This window comes from Orcinus orca, chromosome 1 (genome assembly GCF_937001465.1).
Source record: "Orcinus orca chromosome 1, mOrcOrc1.1, whole genome shotgun sequence".
Taxonomy (NCBI): Eukaryota; Metazoa; Chordata; class Mammalia; order Artiodactyla; family Delphinidae; genus Orcinus; species Orcinus orca.
In genome coordinates this window covers 46,595,504-46,613,589 of record NC_064559.1, presented here as the reverse complement: position 1 = coordinate 46,613,589, position 18,086 = coordinate 46,595,504, and the positions used below count along the sequence as shown (strand labels likewise).

At 40.8% G+C, this 18,086-nt stretch overlaps 1 protein-coding gene across 2 annotated transcripts in view; it reads left to right on the top strand.

Moving 5' to 3' along the window:
• Window positions 1-1,708: 1,708 nt before the first annotated feature.
• RNF2 (ring finger protein 2) overlaps window positions 1,709-18,086 on the top strand; it is a 100,200-nt gene continuing 83,822 nt past the window's right edge. Inside the window, exon 1 of one of the 2 annotated variants that reach the window (XM_004275227.4) lies at window positions 1,709-1,912. The gene's annotated coding sequence lies outside the window, so the exon portion shown is untranslated. Of the gene's footprint in view, window positions 1,913-13,410; window positions 15,180-18,086 lie in introns of those variants that run through there. The other variant, XM_049703500.1, reaches the window with a different exon arrangement.

Genomic DNA, 18,086 nt, shown 5'->3' with positions numbered 1-18,086 from the left:
GAAAAGTTCAAAGGGATTCTTTACTCACTTTCTTCCTCTGCCACAGAGACTCAGTCGCTGTGTTCTGGGTGATACAGCTACAAGATGGTGAGCCCTCTGTCAATCTGGAGCCCTCTGTCAGTCCTGGAGTGACTGAAATAGAATGAGTCTGATTCACATGAAGCATGAGCAAGCAATAAACTTCTGTTGTGTTAAGGCACGGAGATTTGTTACTATACCATAACACAGCCTTTCCTGATTAAGGTAGTCAGAGAAGGCCCATAATACTCAGTCCAAGTTTCTGAGTAAGAGATAAAATAGATAATGAGTTCCATTAATTTGTCAGTAGTGTCTTTCATATTAAGGATGCTAGCCTGAGGTCTAGCTTTTTAATCACATTTAATCCAGATATCCCATAAGTTTTCCATCAATTGTCCTGTGAATTTTTTTAAAGTACCATATTTAACTTTTATCCATAAAGTTCCTATGTTTTTTACAGATGATCACTTTCCTCAACATCAATTGAATTTCTTAAACTAACCACACATTATTTTCATAAGCATTTTGACTAAAGCAAAACGTTCTGAATTATGAGCAGCATTAATTGAACATGTGCAGTTGTGAACAAAGAAGGGAGATGCTTCTGCAACTGCCCTGTCTCTAGAAAGTGGACCTTGTAGAAGCAGAAGCATTCCTAATTATTATTATTTTTTTTTCCACATTGGAAAAAGACCTTAACCTTGAAGGGCTGGTAGAATCTGAGAATTGTCATTTCTTATTTAAAGCTTTAGATAGTTAGTGACAGTTTTGAAGTCACTGTCTTTGCTCTTGTTTACCTTAATGGATTGTTAGGTAGGGCACACAGTGTGTTGTGTTTAATATTTTAATGCCTGTCTTCTTTCTTTCTACCTATCCAAAGCTAACACTCACAGTCCTACTCGACTCCGAGCTCCTCAGGAAATCTCCCCTGAACACACCAGCTGGAACGGTTCCTTTGCTTTTCCAAAATCTTATGTAAATTCATACCATTTATTTGGCATTGCTTGTAGAGAGTTTTACAGAATTCAAAAGCTGGAAAGGACCTAAGAATCATTCAACACAATCCTCTCATTTTGCAAACGAGGAAAGTAAAGTCCAGAGCTATTATATAATTTAGTTAAGTCACATAGTTAAGAGACACATTGGAAGCTATAAACCCAGTTCGCCCAATCCCTAGTGCAGTCCATTCCTTCGTGCCACAAGTGCCTTCACATTAACTATCTGGTAGCGTTGGTTACCTTTTCCAGAGAACAGGTCATCTCACCAATAGTATATCTTGAGTTCACGGAACTCTTTCGTTACTTCAGTTTGTAGCTTAATTTATACACATTTTATATACTCTTTGGTAGACTAACTGGTTGTGTTTTAGGGAGTCACAGGCGAGAGCAAGAGTCCGAACCCGATCCCCAGCAGCCGGCCAGGGAGGCTTAACGGGGGTCACAGGTAGGGTCAGGAGACCTCAAGGAGAGAGAACGCCGAGTACGAAGTTGCGCAGTCGTCATCCGGGCATTGGCCGGGGGCTCCGTTGCCCCGCGGAGGGCGCCGGGGGGCGGGGCCGGACAGCCCGGGGCGGGGCGGTGGCTCGGGTCCTCCTGGCAGCACGCGGCGGCGCCCCCTCCCCTTGCGCCACGGGCCTCCTGGCGCAGTGCACGTCCCCGTCCCGCGCCTCCGCCCCCTCGCCCACTCGCTCCTTCCCGCCCTCTCCGCTGCGCCGGCCGAGCCGGCTTCCCCTCGGTCTCTCATGAATATTGAGCGGCCCCTGTTGTATTTCCCGAGCTCCATTGCGGAAGCCGAGGCTCGCCATATTGTGCGGCGGCGCCGGCAGCCGCGGCACCCTGTACCTGAGTCTCGCTCCGGCCGCGGCTAGCGCAGCCACGGACTGGAGCAGGAGCCGGTGAGCGGGGCGGGCGGGTAGGCGAGGGGCGCGGAAGCGGCGGGCTCGGCCGCGCGTTAGCTCGGCGTGGCTGCGGGAGGCTGACGGCCGCCCCGGGGCCGGGGGGGGGTGTGTGTTCGCGGGGGTGTGAGGAGAGATGGCGCCGCCACCCCCGGCCGCTCTCGGGGCGGGGATGGCGGGGGAGGCGGCTTCTCATTGTTCCCGTTTCTTCGAGGGTCTTGGCGGGGGTGGGGAGTCCGGCTTGGGGAGGACCCCGTGGGCGAATCTCGGGGATTCCTTCCTTCGTGCGAACCGCTCGCTCCTCTGCGCGGAGGCCGGGGCTGCGGTGCGGCCCCCTCGCCTCCCGGGGCGGGGACCCCAACCTCTCCACGTCCGCTCTCCGGGGGCGAACCGCGTGGAATGCAGGGTTTTCCTCCCCGGGCTTCCCCCTCGCAGCCGGGTGTGTGTGTCCGCACTGTGGAGGGTGAGGTAGGGGCGCTTTGTGCAAATAGCCCGCTTCCCCCCGGGGTGCTGGAGTCAGGGTTCGAGTGTAGAGGCGCTCCTCGGCGTCGGGGTTCTCTGTAGGCTGCGGGGAGACCCCTCCTGGTTAAAACATTCCTGGACTGCCGCTTGCTTGCTCGGGAGTATCTGTTGCTGCTTTCTGAAACCTCGAGGTTGCCTCGGAGGAGTCGTGGGGGGAGGGGGTGTCTTGGTTTGTTTCTGATGGAAGCTTCGCGTTTTGAACCCAGTCGTGTACGCTGAGGTCTTTGGTACCGACTGTCGCCGGGGAGCCCTCGTCCTGGTTGTCAGGATCATTTCCCTCCTACAGACGTTGCATCCATGCTCCCAGAGATACTGTTAGTAAAAATTGGTCTCTAAAACTTTGAGGTTCATTCCGATTATTTGGCCCCTAAGACCAATTATAGGTTTATCTCCTTGAATCTTTTTGGGGTATCTATTGCCTGGCTGTTAGAAGTTTTAGAGAATGTGTACCTTTACGTGGTAAAATGGTTTGAAAATGTCAGGTTTCTCGAAGGTGTGTAAAGATACTTTTTGCTGTGAAAAGGGTAGCTTTGCATTCGGTATTGTAGTAATATGGTTTACTTCTTTTAAAAAGTAAAAAAATTGAGACATGGTTTCATTGTTTTAGACTGAGAATTATGTTTAAAACTAATGTGTGTGTGATTTGCATCACACAGCCTACTTTTGGTAGTTCCAAGATGATCAGCTGGAATACTTAGTGTAATTGGCAGATAATCTACTTTCCTCACTTGCATTAGAGTGTAGTTGTTGAGTATTTTAATAACTTAGATTGGTGTTAGAGCTTGGTTTTAAAGTGAGTGTTTCATCCTTTGACTTATAAAGCATTTAAATGGCAGCAATATGACTCTTGGTTATTCCTTTTTTCCCCTAAAATTTCTACTTGTCACAATCAACAGGTATCTTTTAAAATCTTGTTTGTACATTTAATGTGATTTTTAGTAAAATAATGGGTAGTTATATAAGACTCCATTTTCCAAGGCTAACACAGCAAATATGGCCCCTTACTTTTTCTAAGGACTGGAGATAATTTCCTTCAGGTACCGTTGTGGAATACACATTTGAGGTAAATTATAGTAGTTGTGAGAGTGAAATGGAGAATTTATGAAGGAAAACTGCCTGAGTAGGCTAGTCCGCTTGAGTATTAGAAAAATATGCTGATGGTCCTCAAATGTGCTGCATAGAAAGATTTTAAATTAGAACCATTAATATACTGTAGGCAGTGCAGACATTCAACAGACTGCGAATTTTGAGTTTTTTCCTCTGCCTGTGTGGAACACTCAGACTGCTAGCTCCCAGGTTTGTGTGGATAGAAATATGGAGCAGGTCAGCAAACATCTTTGGAATTTCATTTGTCTATTACTGACCTGCAGCATGTGGTGTCAGGTCTGTCTCTTTAATTTGATTTATTCCTGATTTGTGTTTATATTATGCAGTCTTTGGAGTAAAGGTGATATATGTCTAATGAATAATATATAACCAGATGTTTCAGTGACAGTTTCTTTTCTATACATTAGCAGAGAAGCATAATTCCTTCTAGCAAGAAAAGTGAGTTAACATTAAAATGCACTTTATTAAAATTACGGCAGCATTTCTGGTGTGACTTAAAGCACCTCACACCTTTGTATCGACTCATTTGTTAAATCTGGGGAAACTAGACAATGTATCACAGTTTGCAGTTTTTAAAAAGGGAAAAATACTGTGAGATTATGTACAGTCTGAGGGCATACAGATCTACACTTGATTTTTAATTAATGTTTGTTACGCATGGTGTGGAAGACAGACATTGTCGTCAGACATTAGTTATTTAATTTCCTGATGTTTTTCATTTCTTTGGAATCTTTCAAGATATCAATAAGTTATTATAGTAACTTATTGAATGTTTATTTGCATTTAAGTGAGTAGATCCCCATATAATTTGGGTACAAAGGTACAGTAAAATTTACCCTGTCCATTCTCTGTAGATCCAGATATCCTGTCTATTCCCCACCGTCTCCCCCTCCCCCCAGACTTTTACTTTGTCTACCTAATGTGTCAGACGGGTCCTCTGGTGTCTCTTGTAAGGTGTATAGCTTGGTTGATTTTACATGGATATATTGACTGTGGTAATGGGACTTTTGGCAGTTAAGTAGCAGCTGGTGTTAGTATGTCCATGGGCAGGAGCTAGGTGATGAGTCCCCGAATTATGCTAAGGGAGTAGGTGGCCCCCTCTCCACTTCTATGCTTTGTGGAGGAACCCCAGTGGAACTGGCATGGACTTTCAACTTTAAAATTTTTTTCACTTCTCTTTTGTCTTATGGATGTTAGGCAGCCGAAGTGGACTAATATGTCTCGGGCTAGTGATACCTTTTCTTGGATGCTCAGGAACTATATACATACGTTACTAAGAATTCTGAGAAAGATTCTCATTGCTTGAATTTTCCTTCTCTCTACGTATCTGCCATTTTGTCATAATTTTTAAAAATCAATTTATTAAGTACAATAATGAAAAATTATTATTATTTTTTTTGCGGTACGCGGGCCTCTCACTGTTGTGGCCTCTCCCGTTGCGGAGCACAGGCTCCGGACGCGCAGGCTCAGCGGCCATGGCTCACGAGCCCAGCCGCTCCGCGGCAGGTGGGATCTTCCCGGACCAGGGCACGAATCCGTGTCCCCTGCATCGGCAGGCGGACTCCCAACCACTGCGCCACCAGGGAAGCCCGAAAAATTATTTTTGCTATTAACCTCAGATTAAATTGTCTAATGAGGGCATTTTATTAAATGAAGTAACAAACCATAACATTTGAACAAAGCATTTTGGTCGTTTGTTTTCAACAGTTGTGTTGATTTGGGGCTCTTCTGCAAGAGGGATTTCTTTTTGTTCCTATGCTGTAGCGTGTAGTTATCGTTTATGAAGAAGTTGGATTCTAAACGTCAGTGCGTAAAATGAAAAACACATGTAGTAAGAAATTATGCTTGAAAATCCCTTAGGATAGGAAAACATACCAATAAGTTCAGTTCAGCTTTAGTGTTGGAATAGATTGTTGTTTCTTTTGTTGAACACTAGATGAAGTAGTCAGCCTGCAGTATGGGCTGTGTTGAACACAGCAAAAAGAAAAAAGTCTTTAAATATAAGAATCACATTCAGCGTGGCATCATGCTCATACCAGGAGAGGCTTGTGGGAACTGAGACCACTGAGGAACAGCAGACCAGCTCCACTATCTCACATTTTCTCTAGGATACATGTGCTCTAGTGAGAGGATGTGGGGGTGTGTGCTTGGAATAGCCTGAACTGTTTAAATGTTTCTCGTTTCCTCTCTTTTTTTTCCTTTGCAAGCTGGATAGTTTAAATCACAAAAGTTAAATGATTTTTTTGTTGCAATTTAATAGACATTAATTTAAAGGGTTTGGTGGTTTTTTTTCCCTAAAATATATTTTACCTATAACTCCAGTGTTCCTTTGCTTTTCCCTTCAGTAAAGAAGCAAGGTATCTCAGAGGAGAGCAGCTAGAATCACTGTGATTAACAATGTATTAGTGTCCAACAGAGAAAACAAACTTCAATAGGAATTTGAACAGAGGGGATTTAATATAGGGAGATGGTTAGATGAGTGTTAAGAGCAAAAAGAGAACGTTATAGTAATCAGTTAAAGAGCTCAGAGAAGAGGTTCTACTGGCCTGGTTCTGAACTTTTGAGGTCAGCCTTGTTGAGCTGCTGATTAGTTCTGGGGGATACTGAAAGAAGCTGGAGGCTGGAACCAATTGCTGCTGCCAGTAACTGGAAGGAAGTCCCCTCACCCATCTTCCTGCTTTCCCATCTCCATTCATTACGTCCATTGGCAAAGCCTAACAGGGAGCCCCCTGGCAGAAGAGTTGGTGAAATACAGTTGCACAGTCTCAGCCTAAGCACCACAGAGCAGTCTAGAGTGGTGGTTTTGGAGTTGAGAAACAGGGAGTAAATTACCTGCACAAGTAGTATAGATTCAAATAATTTAAATAGGGAATCCTGTCCTTACCTTGCCTGTTCAGAAAACATATATTGATTATGTTCTGTGTGCCAGACCTTCTGCTAGGGATTAGGGATAGAAAAATGAAGCGAATAGGGTCTCTTATTCAATTGAATAAGCAGAGATGACAAACTACCATACAGTGTGTTAAATGCAGTAACAGATAAGTGATATGCTTTGGGAACCCAAAGGACATAGCAGCCTACTTGCCTCTTCTCTTCCCAGCTAAACCTAATGACTACTGTTTTTATTTGGTATCTTGATCAAATCCAATTTCATTCTGTTTGACTACTGTCCTATGAAAGCTGTTTCTCTGAGATGCCTCAGATTTATCATGCAGTTATTGTCATTAGTTAAGCATTTCTCTGTGCTTTATTTTTCTCGATTATAAAGACCATCATTTTCTCTGTACTTATAGCCTAGCCTTAGTATTTCACACATAGAAGATGTTTGAGGAATATTCATTTTTGCAGTGGATAATGGGAATTAAAGTATTGCTCATTACCTTTGTAGACATTGTTTCCTCCTTCCAAGGTCACTAGAAAATAGTTTGGCTAGAGTGTTACGATCTTATAGATATGAGAATTGAAAGATTTAAATAATTAGTTAATATAAACTATATAGTACAAGTAACTGATCTACAAATAGGACTTTGGATTTCTGATGTGTTGTATTCCAGATCCAGCAGTTTTGGCAGGGATTTTGTTTGATGGCTAAATAAAATCCTCTTCTACTTCTCATTTTAGAGCCTAATGTTCTAAAATCTCAAATTATTTTGGGGTGGGGGGAGGAAGAAAAGAAGCCCCTCCTTTTATTTCTTAAAAATAAAAACATCATGCAGTTTCTATTTACATTGTTCTTTTTAGCTGTCTACTGTTTTCTTTTTTCTACTCACTGTGTTGATTACACTACCTCTATTAGCTATTGTAAAATGTGCAAATCTGCATACTTCATTTCGACTTCTTTTTTAGAAGAGTATTCTGCGTGTTTCCCCCACCATACACAGACTATGTTGATTTAACTTAAAACCAACTGATTTTTCACTTATAAAAAGATGTATGCCTCCATGCCAGTAATTGCATTAAATCCTCACTATTTACACTATTTACTGTATAGAGTCTAATTCAGTCTGGGACGGCTGTCTGTATAGAGTCTAATTCAGTCTGGGACAGCTGTCTGTATAGAGTCTAATTCAGTCTGGGACGGCTGTCTTGGAATCCAGCCAAATGTTTTGTAGGCTTTCCTGTATTACAGAAGGGGTAGTGTTGTGTATAGTAGAAGGAGCTACAGAATTGAAGGCAGGAGGCTTGGTTTCTAGGTCTGGTTCCACTACTAGCAAGATTCTTGGCCTTTCTGTTTTCTTTTCTATAATAATAATAAAAAATAGCACTCTCGTTGACCTTCCATGTTATTTGTAAAGGTTTAAGAGGTAATGTAAAGAGCATTGTAAATGCAAGAGGGTGTATTTGAAGAAAGAGAGAGGGACAGATTGATCTGTGGCATGGATCTTGAAAGAGAGAAAGACAGAGATTGATCTGCGGCATAGTTGTGTGTCTACTTTCAAGTTTTTGAGTCTCCATATTTAAAAGAAGATTTTTAGGGTGAAATGGAGTGTGGGAGGAGTTGTAGATGTCCTATAACCCTACTTTTCCCAAGTCTGGTCAATAGTGTAGTATTCCCAATCTCCTTAAATAATTGTCTGTTAAGGTTGATGTGCTTCATTACTTTCCTTTCACCAGGGCTAAATATTCTTATGTCATGAGACAATACCCCAAATTTATACACTTAGGCACAGAACTACCACTTTGCAGATTGTTTAAATGATAAGGGCCTAAGGGAGTAGAAGAAATAGATGCTGTTACTATTTTGACTGGAAATTACCTATTTTGGTTTTGTTTTATTTATGTTGTTTTATAATATCAATTACAGAAAATCTCCGTGCTTTTATTTTTTTGGTTACGTCAGGTCTTAGTTGCGGCACGCGGGCGCTTTAGTTGTGGCATGTGAACCCTTAGTTGCTGCGTGCATGTGGGATCTAGTTCTCTGAACAGGGAGCAAACCTGGGCCCTCTGCATTGGGAGCTTGGAGTCTTAACCGCTGCACCACCAGGGAAGTCCCTCTCTGTGCTTTTAAAAAGACACTTAGCAAGATTAGAAATTATACCTGTTGTTTAGTTTTTTTTTTATTAACACCTTTATTGGAGAATAATTGCTTTACAGTGGTGTGTTAGTTTCTGCTGTATAACAAAGTGAATCAGCTATACATACACTTATATCCTCATATCTCCTCCCTCTTGCGCTTCCCTCCCACCTTCCCTATTCCCCCCCCCCCGCCAGGTGGACACAAAGCTCAGAGCTGATCTCCCTGTGCTGTGCAGCTGCGTCCCACTAGCTATCTGTTTTACCTTTGTAGTGTGTAAATGTCCATGCCACTCTCTCACTTCGTCCCAGCTTACTCTTCCCCTCCCCGTGTCCTCAAGTCCCTTCTCTAGGTCTGTGACTTTATTGCTGTCTTGCCCCTACGTTCTTCAGACACATTTTTTTTTTTAAGATTCCATATATATGTGTTAGCATATGGTATTTGTTTTTCTCTTTCTGACCTCACTCTGTACGACAGTCTCTAGGTCCATCCACCTCATTGCAAATAACTCAATTTAGTTTCTTTTTATGTTGTTTAGTTCTAATGAATTTAATTTCTTATCCTTGATCTTAAAAGTTTTTTTTGTTTCTTTGTGGGTAAATATGAACAATTTTTTTTGAATTTTATTTTATTTTTTTATATAGCAGGTTCTTATTAGTTATCCATTTTATAGATATTAGTGTATATATGTCAATCCCAATCTCCCAGTTCCTCACACCACCACCACCACCATCATGCCCCGCCACTTTTCCCACTTGGTGTCCATACATTTGTTCTCTACATCTGTGTCTCCATTTCTGCCCTGCAAACCGGTTCATCTGTACCATTTTTCTAGGTTCCACATATATGCGTTAATATACAGTATTTGTTTTTCTCTTTCTGACTTAACTTCACTGTGTATGACAGTCTCTAGATCCATCCACATCTCCACAAATGACCCAATTTCATTCCTTTTTATGGCTGACTAATATTCCATTGTATATACGTACCACATCTTCTTTATCCGTTCGTCTGTTGACGGACATTTAGGTTGCTTCCCTGACCTGGCTATTGTAAATAGTGCTGCAGTGAACATTGGAGTGCATATGTCTTTTTTTTTTTTTTTTTTTTCTCGGTACGCGGGCCTCTCACTTTTGCGGCCTCTCCCGTTGCGGAGCACAGGCTCCGGACGCGCAGGCCCAGCGGCCATGGCTCACAGGCCCAGCCGCTCCGCGGCATGTGGGATCCTCCCGGACCGGGGCACGAACCCGCGTCCCCTGCATCGGCAGGCGGACTCTCAACCACTGCGCCACCAGGGAAGCCCTGCATATGTCTTTTTGAATTATGGTTTTCTCTGGGTATATGCCCAGTAGTGGGATTGCTGGGTCCTATGGTAATTTTATTTTTAATTTTTTAAGGAAGCTCCATGCTGTTCTCCATAGTGGCTGTATCAATTTACATTCCCACCAACAGTGCAAGAGGGTTCCCTTTTCTCCATACCCTCTTCAGCATTTGTTGTTTGTAGATTTTCTGACGATGCCCATTCTAACTGCTGTGAGGTGATACTTCATTGTAGTTTTGATTTGCATTTCTCTAACAATTAGTGATGAGCAGCTTTTCATGTGCTTCTTGGCCATCTGTATGTCTTCTTTGGAGAAATGTCTACTTAGGTCTTCTGCCCATTTTTTGATTGGGTTGTTTGTTTTTTAATATTGAGCTGCATGAGCTGTTTATATATTTTGGAGATTAATCCTTTGTCCGTTTATTCGTTTGTGAATATTTTCTCCCATTTTGAGGGTTGTCTTTTCGTCTTGTTTGTAGTTTCCTTTGCTTTGCAAAAGCTTTTAAGTTTCATTAGGTCCCATTTGTTTATTTTTGTTTTTAATTGCGTTACCCTAGGAGGTGGATCAAAAGAGATCTTGCTGTGATTTATGTCAAAGAGTGTTCTTCCTATGTTTTCCTCTAAGAGTTTTATAGTGTCCAGTCTTACATTTAGGTCTCTAATCCATTTTGGGTTTTTTTTGTGTGTATGGTGTTAGGGAGTGTTCTGATTTCATTCTTTTACATGTAGCTGTCCAGTTTTCCCAGCACCACTTATTGAAGAGGCTATCTTTTCTCCATTGTATATCCTTGCCTCGTTTGTCATAGATTAGTTGACCATATGTGCGTGGGTTTATCTCTGGGCTTTCTATCCTGTTCCATTGATCTTTATTTCTGTTTTTGTGCCAGTACCGTATTGTCTTGATTACTGTAGCTTTGTAGTATAGTCTGAAGTCAGGGCATCTGATTCCTCCAGCTCCATTTTTTCCCTCAAGACTGCTTTGACTATTCGGGGTCCTTTGTGTCTCCATACAAATTTTAAGATTTTTTGTTCTAGTTCCGTAAAAAAATGCCATTGGTAATTCGATAGGGATTGCATTGAGTCTAAATTGCTTTGGGTAGTATAGTCATTTTTGCAATATTGATTTTTCTAGTCCAAGAACATGGTATGTCTCTCCATCTGTTTGTATCATCTTTAATTTCTTTCATCAGTGTCTTACAGTTTTCTGCATACAGGTCTTTTGTCTCCCTAGGTAGGTACTTTATTCTCCCTTATTCTCCCCTAAGTATTTTATTCTTTTTGTTGCAGTGGTAAATGGGAGTGTTTCCTTAATTTCTCTTTCAGATTTTTCATCATTAGTGTATAGGAATGCAAGAGATTTGTGTGCATTACTTTTGTATCCTGCAACTTTACCAAATTCATTGATTAGCTCTAGTAGTTTTCTGGTGGCATCTTTAGGATTCTCTGTGTATAGTATCATGCCATGTGCAAACAGTGACAGTTCTACTTTATCTTTTCCAATTTGTATTCCTTTTATTTCTTTTTCTTCTCTGATTGCAGTGGCTAGGACTTCCAAAACTCTGTTGAATAATAGTGACAAGAGTGGACATCCTTGTCTTTTTCCTGATCTTAGAGGAAATGCTTTCAGTTTTTCACCATTGAGAATGATGTTTACTGTGGGTTTGTTGTATATGGCCTTTATTATGTTGAGGTAGGTTCCCTCTATGCCCACTTTCTGGAGAGTTATCATAGATGGGTGTTGAATTTTGACAAAAGCTTTTTCTGCATCTATTGAGATGATCATATGTTTTTTATTCTTCAGCTTGTTTACATGGTGTATTAAATCGATTTGCGTATTTTGAAGAATCCTTGCATCTCTGGGATAAATCCCATTTAATCATGGTGTATGATCCTTTTAATGTATTGTTGGATTCTGTTTGCTGGTATTTTGTTAAGGATTTTTGCATGTATATTCATGAGTGATATTGGTCTGTAATTTTCTTTTTTTGTTGTATCTTTGTCTGGTTTTGGTATCAGGGTGATGGTGGCCTCATAGAATGAGTTTGGGATTGTTTCTTCCTCTGCAGTTTTTTGGAAGAGTTTGAGAAGGATGGGTATTAGCTCTTCTTAAATGTTTGATAGACTGTGAAGCCATCTGGTCCTGGACTTTTGTTTGTTGGAACATTTTTTTTTTTTTTTAGCGGTACACGGGCCTCTCACTGTTGTGGCCTCTCCTGTTGTGGAGCACAGGCTCCGGACGCACAGGCTCAGCGGCCATGGCTCACGGGCCCAGCCGCTCCGCAGCATGTGGGATCTTCCTGGACCGGGGCACGAACCCGTGTCCCCTGCATCGGCAGGCGGACTCTCAACCACTGCACCACCAGGGAAGACCTGTTGGAACATTTGTTTTTGTTTTTTTTGCGGTACGTGGGCCTCTCACTGCTGTGGCCTCTCCCGTTGCGGAGCACAGGCTCCGGACGCGCAGGCTCAGCGGCCATGGCTTACGGGGCCAGCTGCTCTGCGGTATGTGGGATCCTCCCAGACCGGGGCACGAACCCATGTCCCCTGCATTGGCAGGCAGACTCTCAACCACTGCGCCACCAGGGAAGCCCCTGTTGGAACATTTTAAATCACAGTTTCAATTTCATTACTTGTGATTGATCTGTTCGTATTTTCTGTTTCTTCCAGGTTGTCCATCTTATTGGCATAGAGTTGCTTGTAGTAGTCTCTTAGGATGCTTTGTATTTCTGCGGTGTCTGTTATAACTTCTCCTTTTTCATTTTTAATTTTATTGATTTGAGTTCTCTCCCTCTTTTTCTTGATGAGTCTGGCAGTGGTTTATCAATTTTGTTTATCTTCTCGATGAACCAGCTTTTAGTTTTACTGATCTTTGCTGTTCTTTTCTTTGTTTCTATTTCATTTATTTCTGCTCTGATCTTTATGATTTCTTTCCTTCTGCTAACTTTGGGTTTTGTTTGTTCTTCTTTCTCTAGTTCCGTTAGGTGTAAGGTTAGTTTGTTTATTTGAGATTTTTTTTGTTTCTTGAGGTAGGCTTGTATAGCTATAAACTTCCCTCTTGGAACTGCTTTTGCTGCATCCCATGGGTTTTGAATCGTCATGTTTTCATTGTCATTTGTCTCTAGGTGTTTTTTGATTTCCTCTTTGATTTCTTCAGTCATCTCTTGGTTATTTAGTTATGTATTGTTTAGCCTCCGTGTGTTTGTGTTTTTTACGTTTTATTCCGTGTAGTGGATTTCTAATCTCATAGTGTTGTGGTCAGAAAAGATGCTTGATACAATTTCAGTTTTCTTAAATTTACTGAGGCTTGATTTGTGACCCAAGATGTGATCTATCCTGGAGAATGTTGCGTGCGCACCTGAGAAGCAAGTGTAATCTGCTGTTTTTGGATGGAATGTCCTATAAATATCAATTAAATCTATCTGGTCTGTTGTATCATTTAAAGCTTTTGTTTCCTTATTTATTTTCATTTTGGATGATCTGTCCATTGGTGTAAGTGAGGTGTTAAAGTTCTCCACTATTGTGTTACTGTCAATTTCCTCTTTCATAGCTGTTAGCAGTTGCCTTATGTATTGAGGTGCCCCTATGTTTGGTGCATATATATTTATAATTGTTATATCTTCTTCTTGGATTGATCCCTTGGTTATTATGTAGTGTCCTTCCTTGTCTCTTGTAACATTCTTTATTTTAAAGTCTATTTTATCTGATATGAGTATTGCTACTCCAGCTTTCTTTTGATTTCCATTTACATGGAATATCTTTTTCCATCCGCTCACTTTCAGTCCTAGGTCTGAAGTGGGTCTCTTGTAGACAGCATATATATGGGTCTTGTTTTTGTATCCATTCAGCAAGCCTGTGTTTTTTGGTTGGAGCATTTAATCCATTCACATTTAAGGTAATTATCGATATGTATGTTCCTATGAACATTTTCTTAATTGTTTTGTGTTTGTTTTTGTAGGTCCTTTTTTTCTCTTGTGTTTCCTACTTAGAGAAGTTCCAAATGCTCTACAAGCATTTGTAGTAGAGCTGGTTTAGTGGTGCTGAATTCTGTTAGCTTTTGCTTGTCTGTAAAGCTTTTGATTTCTCCATGGAATCTGAATGAAATCCTTGCCAGTTAGAGTAATCTTGGTTGTAGGTTCTTCCCTTTCATCACTTTAAATATGTCATGCCACTCCCTTCTGGCTTGTAGAGTTTCTGCTGAGAAATCAGCTGTTAACATTATGGGAGTTCTCTTGTATGTTATTTGTTGTTTTCCCTATTGCTTTCAGTAATTTATCTTTGTCTTTAATTTTTGCCAATTTGATTATTATGTGTCTTGGCATGTTTCTCTTTGGGTTTATCCTGCCTGGGACTCTTGTGCTTCTTGGACTTGGTGGCTGTTTCCTTTTCAATGTTAGGGAAATTTTCAACTATAATCTTTTCAAATATTTTCTCAGGTTCTTTCTCTCTCTCTTTGCTTCTGGGACCCCTGTAATGAGAATGTTGTTGTGTTTAATGTTGTCGCAGAGATCTCTTAGGCTGTTTTCATTTCTTTGCATTGTTTTTTCTTCATTCTGTTCCGTGGCAGTGAATTCCACCAGTCTGTCATCCAGGTCACTTATCCGTTCTTCTTCCTCAGTTGTTCTGCTATTTATTCCTTCTAGTGTATATTTCATTTCCGTTATTGTATGTTTGTTCTTTAATTTTTCTCACTGTTTGTTCTTTAATTCTTCTAGGTCTTTGTTAAACATTTCTCGCGATCTTTGCCTCCATTCTTTTTCTGAAGTCTTCGATCATCTTCACTATCATTATTCTGAATTCTTTTCCTGGAAGGTTGCCTATTTCCACATCATTTAGTTGGTTTTCTGGCATTTTATCTTGTTTCTTTATCTTGTACATAGCCCTCTGCCTTTTCATCTTGCCTGTATTTCTGTGAATGTGGTTTTTGTTCCACAGGCTGCAGGATTGTAATTCTTGCTTCTGCTGTCTGCTCTCTGGTGGCTGAGGGTACCTAAGAGGCTTGTGCGAGCTTCCTGATGGGAGGACTGGTGGTGGGTAGAGCTGTGTTTTGCTCTGGTGGGCAGAGCTCAGTAAAACTTTAATCCTCTTGTTTGCTTATGGGTGGGGCTGGGTTCCCTCCCTTTTGGTTGTTTGGCCTGAGGCGACCCAACACTGGAGCTTACCCAGCTCTTTGGTGGGTCTAATGCGGACTCTGGGAGGGCTCACACCATGGAGTACTTCCCAGAACTTCTGCTGCCAGTGACCTTGTTCTCATGGTGAGACACAGCCACCCCCCACCTCTGCAGGAGACCCTCCAACACTAGCAGGTAGGTCTGGTTCAGTCTCCTGTGGGGTCACTGCTCCTTCCCCTGGGTCCCGATACGCACACTACTTTGTGTGTGCCCTCCACGAGTGGAGTCTCTGTTTCCCCCAGTCCTGTCAATGTCCTGCTATCCAATCCCGCTAGCCTTCGAATCTGATTCTCTAGGAGTTCCTACTCCCGTTGCCGGACCTCCAGGTTAGGGAGCCTGACGTGGGGCTCAGAACCTTCACTCCGGTGGGTGGACTTCTGTGGTATAAGTGTTCTCCAGTTTGTGAGTCACCCACCCAGCAGTTACGGGATTTGATTTTATTGTGATTGCCCCCCTCCTACCATGTCATTGTGGCTTCTCCTTTGTCTTTGGATGTGGGGTATCTTTTTGGTGAGTTCCAGTGTCTTCCTGTCAGTGATTGTTCAGTTAGTTGTGATTCTGGTGCTCTCGCAGTGAGAGCACGTCCTTCTACTCCGCTATCTTCAGTGTCGATCTTAAAATTTTTAACTGACATATTTGTGAAGAAAGCATGCCTCATAGAATTAGTGGAAAGATGCTTTTTTATTTTTGTGAGGTACTGTTCTCTAGGAATGTTTCCTCTTGTGATTGTAAAATAATGGAAGCATGTTAAAGGCTCTCAAATATTGATAGTTGAATTTTGTCTAAAATATTAAGACTAAATTTCTCCATTCTTAATGTTATTATGATCAGTTATGTTTGTATTCAGATGTGGGTCTCATTTACCAGTTTGAGTTAACTAGTCATAATTTATCAGTTTAGTGTCCTGAAATATTTTTTTTTCCTGAGAAGTCTCTATAACTTGAAAATTTAATGTTACAGTTTTGTATAATTTAAATAACATGATTGTCAATTCCAGTTTACTTCATTCTGAAGCCTTTGAGTCAAGGATACTGGAATAATTGATTTAGGAGAATTAAGACAATATGGTTGTGCCAGTGAGAAAAAAACAGTTTTACAGAGTCAAGAAGCTGTCATTCACTTCTTAAATGGATTGTTTTTAGTTTTAATCCCTATGTGCAAAATAGTGCTTAGTCCTTTGAAAAGTAATTAAGAGCTAAGAATGGGAAAAAAAATCCATGAATTAAGTTGTCTTTTTAATGAAATATAATAACTTTCAATTGTCACTTTATTAATTAAAATTTTTTTACTGGAAAATTTAAGAAATGGAAAAAATCATGCTTTCAATACTCAGTTTTAATTGCTCTTAAATTTTGATGTATTTCCCTTTGGAAATAAATTTTAGCCTTTGGCTTTTGTTTTGTTTGAAACATAGTTTTAACTGTCTTTTGTATATAGACTTAAATTTATGTTTATTTTAAAATCTAACTTTAGATAACACTAACATTTTCTATGCCATAACCAATTTGGTAACATTTTTGATGATTACATAATATTTCAGGTGGATGTACCATAGTGTATTTATACACTTCCTTGTGTTTGGATCCTAAGGTTCCTTTTAGCTTTATGTTGATGGTAGGGAAGTACAACATTCATTGTGGCAACCAGATGGAAGTAATTAACAAGTAGTACCTATTGTCTCCATCTTTGCAAGAATAAACCTGTGTCTTTTTAATTGAAGTATAGTTGATATACAATGTTGTGTTAATTTTTGCTGTACAGCAAAGTGATTCAGTTATATGTATACATACGTTCTTTTTTATATTCTTTTCCATTATGGTTTATCACAGGACATTGAATATAGTTAGTAGGACCTTGTTATTTATCCATTCTATATATACTAGTTTCCATCTGCTAACCCCAACTCCCTATCCTTCCCTCCCTCACTCCCCTCCCCCTTGGCAACCACAAGTCTGTTCTCTACGTCTGTGAGTCTGTTTCTGTTTGATAGCTAGGTTCAGTTGTGTCACATTTTAGATTCCACATTTAAGTGATATCATATGGTATTTGTCTTTCTGACTTTACTTCGTATGATAGTCTCTAGGTCTATCCATGTTGCTGCAAATGGCATTATTTCATTCTTTTTTTTATCTCTGAGTAGTACTCCACTGTATATATATACCACATCTTCTTTACCCATTTATCTGTTATAGACACTTAGCTTGCTTCCATGTTTTGGCTATTGTAAATAATGCTGCTGTGAACATTGGGGTGCATGTATCTTTTCGAATTATAGTTTTGTCTGGATATGTGCCCAGGAGTGGGATTGCTGGATCATATGGCAACTCTATATTTTTAGTTTTTTGACGAACCTCCATACTGTTCTCCATAGTAGCTGTACCAGCTTACATTCCCACCAACAGTGTGTAGGAGGGTTCCTTTTTCTCCATATCCTCTCCAGCATTTGTTATTTGTAGACTTTATGATGGCCATTCTGACTGGTGTGAGGTAGTGTCTCACTGTCGTTTTGATTTGCATTTCTCTAATAGCCATGTTGAGCATCTTTTCATGTGCCTGTTGGCCATCTGTATGTCTTCTTTGGAGTTAGGTCTTCTGCCCATTTTTCGATTGAGTTGTTTTTTTGTTGTTGAGTTGTATGAGCTGTTTATATATTTTTGAAATTAAGCCCTTGTCAGTTGCATCATTTGCAAATATTTTCTTCCATTCCATAGGTTGTCTTTTAGTTTTGTTTATGGTTTCTTTTCCTGTACAAGAATTTGTAAGTTTGATTGGGTCCCATTCGTTTATTTTTGCTTAAAATAAACCTGTCTTTGATGGCAGTGGCTTGTTGTGCAGTACAGCTGAAGAAAACTGAGAAGCAGTTAGAGAAGGTAGCCTCCGTTTCCCTGTTTAAGATTTGGAATTCTTTTTTAGACAGTGTGTAGCAAGTGTTTTTGACCTTCAGTCCAAGGATCTCTTAAGGATCCATGAGTAGTCTGGAATTTTGCTTGTGTGTTCTTTTGTATTCTGCACCCCACCCCCCAGAGATGAGAGTTCCTAGCT